Source organism: Heterocephalus glaber, unplaced genomic scaffold (genome assembly GCF_053883595.1).
Source record: "Heterocephalus glaber isolate CG9 unplaced genomic scaffold, H.glaber_assembly_v1.0 deba00001452, whole genome shotgun sequence".
NCBI lineage: Eukaryota > Metazoa > Chordata > Mammalia > Rodentia > Bathyergidae > Heterocephalus > Heterocephalus glaber.
This window is the reverse complement of record NW_028258302.1, coordinates 10937554-10942162: the sequence shown is the minus strand read 5'-3', so window position 1 is coordinate 10942162 and position 4609 is coordinate 10937554. Positions and strand designations below refer to the sequence as shown.

At 53.8% G+C, this 4609-nt stretch overlaps 1 long non-coding RNA gene across 1 annotated transcript; it reads right to left on the bottom strand.

The window, feature by feature from the left end:
- Positions 1-1503: 1503 nt before the first annotated feature.
- Positions 1504-4219, bottom strand: LOC106009877 (uncharacterized). Its single transcript, XR_001183854.3, has 3 exons — positions 4081-4219; positions 3775-3859; positions 1504-1692 (listed from the first exon to the last, which is right to left on the bottom strand). It is a non-coding gene; the product is annotated as an uncharacterized LOC106009877 (long non-coding RNA).
- Positions 4220-4609: the final 390 nt, after the last annotated feature.

Genomic DNA, 4609 nt, shown 5'->3' with positions numbered 1-4609 from the left:
GCAGGCTGGGCTTGAACTCATTGATCCTCCTGCCTCAGCCTCCCAAGTGCTGGGATTACGGCAGGCTCCACCACACCTGGCTTACCTCAGGGTCTTTGAACACCATTCCTCTGCCTGGAATGCCTGCATCGTTGCTGAATTTCAACTCTTATCTTAATAACCAGATCAAACCAGGAGCTTTCTAGATTCCCCAGGAGAAAGGAAAGACTCTTCCCCCAGGTACACAGCGTGCCTAGGGGTCCCGCTCAGCACTTCTCACTCTGTATCTATTCAGGTGCTCCAGCCAGGGTCTGGGTGCCTGATGCACCACACTGCCATCTGGGCTCATTGCTCTCCGTGTCTCCACCTCCACAACCCTCTCCCTGAGGAAGACCCTTCCATGCCTTGAGCTGGGCCACACCATCTTCTCTTCAGGTCTCTGCCACCACTCATGCCTCTCCAGCTCTTCTCTATTCTCTCGGCTTCACTTCCCAATAGAAGGTGCTAATTTCTTTCTTTTTTCTTTTGGTGCTAGGGATCAAACCCAGGACCTCATGAATACTAAGTAAGTGCTGTTCTACTTGATCTGTGCCCCCAGCCATTATTTATTGACAAGTGGGGTGAATGGTGAAGGAATGAATGAAGGAATAAAAGAAATGTAGGGCTGGGTGGGGGATTTAGCTCAGTGGCACTGTGCCTGCCTAAAGTGCAAGGTCCTGCCCGGGATTTAGCTCAGTGGTTTTGCCGCCTGCTGCGCAAGTGCAAGGATCCGAGTTCGATCCCCAGTACCAAAAAAAAAAAAAAAAAAAAAAGAAAGTGCAAGGTCCTGAGTTTGATCCCCAGTACAGGGGAAAAAAAAAAAAAGAAATGTAAAATCAAACATGTTTCCCTTGGCTTTAGCCCTTCTAGTGGCTCCCTACTACTCTCTGGAGAGTCTGTACCTTGCATTTAAGGTATTTACTATCAGATCCCCATTACTCGATCCAGCTCCAGGCTTCCAGCCATACTTTGCTGTCCCTCTTGCGTCCCCTCTGCCTGATTGTCCACCCAGGAAAAAGCGAAGCTTGCTGTAGTAATCCAGGCTGGAAAGGATGGGCCTTATTTCGGGCAGCTCTGTCTCATGGTTCCCTCAGTAGGATGGAACATTTTAGTCTGGGAATCCCCGAACTTTTCTCTACACTGCCCCCTCCGCCCGGAACACTGAAATTTGGCTGCTCCGCAAGCCACCTACCCAGTGCTGGTCAGGATACAACTCAAGGGACCTCCCCCACTCCAAGTGTCCCAACCCACCAGAGCACCTGCTGGCCCCCAAGCAGACTAGGTCACTACCTGAGCCCCTTTACTTTGCCTCTGCATGTCTCTGCCTTTCTTTCTATGGCACAGCAGTGGGGATTCATGGGTCGATGGGTGTGGGGGCAGCATCAAGGCATGATGGTGGACACTCCCCAGCCCATGGGTTCAGTCAACTCAGTGTGTCCCTCGGTACACAGAATATCCCCTCAATAAAGCAGAGAGAGGCCCAGAGAGGCAGAAGCTCATTTATTTGGAGTGTGAAGGGCAGGATCTCAGAGACCCCAAGAGGGAGATAAGGCAGATAATCTGAAGACAGGGGGCACTGAATTGTTCAGCACTCCTTCCAGCTCATCCTTGGCATGGTGCAAGTCTGCTTCGGGATCATCATGCAAAAAGCCTGAAGCCTGTGTCCCCAAATCCCTGAAAAACAGACATCTGTGACACTTCTCCTGAACCCCAGGGCACAGGGAGGATCGCTGAGCATGCCAGACAGCCTTAGCTCAAATCTGGCCCTGCCATGAACTAGCTGGTATCTTCCAGCAAGTCGTTGAATGGCTGTGAGCCTCAGTCTCCTCACCTGGGTACAACGGGGATACTGATGGCACAACCCACACAGATGAGGCTGAAAGAAGAAATATAAGCCAGGTGTGGAGGCACACACCTATTATCCCAGCACTTGGGAGGTTAAGGCAGGAGGACTGCCACAGTTCAGAACCAGCCTGGGCTACATAGTGAGTTCAAGGTCATCTGCACTGCAAACGAAGACCCTGTCTGAAAACAAATAAACAACAAAAACAAAAACCAGAAGAAGAAAGAGGAGAAAGAGATGAGGAAGAAGAAGGACAAAATGTACACGAAGTTCTAGCACAGTACCTGAAGAGAGTAAGGATAACATAAATGTTAGTTATATCATTACTGTTTTACCAAGACAACTGGGTTCTGGTTCCAGTTCTGCCACTGTTTTCATCTCTGCACCTGCCTGAGTTTCTGTCCATAAAGTGGGGTGTTGATGGATTAGATGAGATAACGGATATGACAGAGGCTCCTAAAATGAGCAATTGTCTCTGTCCTTTGAGGTTCGCCTCCCTAGGGTTGCCAGGGGTTGTCACCCTCCTGGTGTTGGGTCTACCAGACTCTGTCAGGCAGAGCTAGCTCCCACAGTCAGCACATTTCCTCCCCACTTCCCACATGGCAGAATGAGAGGAAAGGTCTGGGGTTGCCTCAGTGGGGACTGTGGTTAGACAGGAGGAAGGACTTCCTTCCTAACAGCAGGGTGCTGCCCTGGGAAGGAGCCAGAGGTCATGGGACTGATGCTGTCGGGGGAGGGGCTGCATCCAGGGAAATGGTGGGGCCCAGCTCGTAAGGCCAGATTTGGTCATGCAGTGAATGAACGGAGCTCAGCAATGACTTCACTTCCAGGGACTCTGGAACTTAATTAGACTTGCCCCAGGGCTCCCTAGACCACAGAGACAACAGGCAGACAGAGACATGGCAACACGGATTCCACAGGGCAGCAAAACTAGCCAGATGTATACTGTTCCCTCCACCCAGAGGCTGGAAATGGCTGGCCTTGCATCCTCCAAGCCTGGTTTAAGTTGCACCTCTAAGAAAGGACCTCCTGACCAACCTGTGCTCTCGGTCCGCAGTACTGACCCACTACATGTCAGGCACTGTTGTAGACTGTGACCAGAGACAGTCGCTGCTCATCCCATGTGCAGTAGCACCTGACCCAGTCCTGTTCTCCAACACAACAGGCCATTCATCTTTGACCCCTTTTTGGTACCGGGGATCAAACTTGCTTTTGAGGCAAGAGGCGGAACCACTGAGCTAAATCCCCGGCCCTTTTGACCCCTTTTTATGGCCTGTCTCCCCACCAGAGGTGCAAGGACCTCAATGGTTTGTTTCACTGATGTGAACCTAGCTGTTAACTCAGTGTATAAACCTGGCATAAGCCACTAAAACAGGACCTTGATAACTATTTGTTGAACAACACAGATCAGAGGACACACAGAGAGTGCTTCAAAGGGTGTTTCTGACCAGAAATGCACAGAGGCCAGGCATGGTGGTGCATGCCTGTAATCCCAGGACTCGGGAGGCTGAGGCAGGAGGATTGCTGCGAGTTCGAGGCCAGCCTGAGTCACATAGTGAGTTCAAGGCCAGCTTGCACTACATGGCGAAACTCTGTCTCAAAAAACCAAAAAAAAACAAACACAAAAGAAAAAGAAACGCACAGAGATGTGACGAACACAGGAACACACAGGATGATGCCAGGGCAGCTTTCCTTCCCTTCTGTCATTCATCTTGACCACTATGTCTTGGGCTGGAATCACTCCTGCTCTGGGGCTGCAAGCTGTTCCTTGATGCGATCTATCCTGGTTCCCAAACGCGGGCAATGGGCTCAAAACCGCAAAGGTGCAATCTCCGGCTCTGTTTTGCCCTCCCCGACAGCAGCTAGGCCGCGCCCCAGAATCCCCGCCCACCACAACTTGGCCGGCCCCCTACCGGCTCTCACGGGCGCAGGAAAACCAGGTGTCTCTTCCTCTTGCTCTGGAACTGGTAGTTAATATTCTGCCATCGGTGCTTCCAACTGGAAGGTGGGAGCTTTGAGCATACAGGATAGGGGCAAGGTTCCCCTACCTGCAGGTCTTCCCCCATTCCGCTTAGCCCCTTCCTTTCTCCTTTGCCCCAGGCCCGCCCCCTCCTGCGCCGGAGACTGCAATTCGAGGCTCTTGGGCTCTGCCCCTCTCTGGGACTCCTACACCCCGCTCAGCACACCCCCCGCCTTTCCCGGGGACTCCGCACGCTCACGTGAGGTGCGGGCGCGCGCCGTGGCCAGCGGGCCAGCTCGGCGACTGCACATCGGCCGGGCCGGTGGCCCCAGGCAGCAGCTCAATCCTGCGCGCCGACGGCCAGCCCTAGGCGGCGCTGGGTGGGCCGTGGCGCTGCGGACTCAGCCAGTAGTCACCCAGGATGCGGCGGGCGGCGGGCTCCGGCAAGGCAGGGCCCCGGCAGCCGCAGAAACACAGTTCCTGGTCCCAGCTCTGCAGGGGCGTGGCCCGAGGCCTCCTGAGGAGGGAGCCGGGCCGAGATCTCTCGGGGAGGGTGTGACGGGCGGAAGGAGGTGCCGCCTCGAATCGACCATGGTCGAGGTTACTCTTGGTCCATTCAGAGGGGTAGAGGGGGATATTGGAGCGGCCCCCCCATCCCTGCCTTCCAAATTCCCAAGTGCTGCTAGGGCCGTACGCTTTATCCCGTCGGCACCCTCCCTCAGACCCCCTCGCCAGGACAGAAGAAAATTCACCACAAATTGGACAGTCTTGGTGAAGAGCATGGTGTC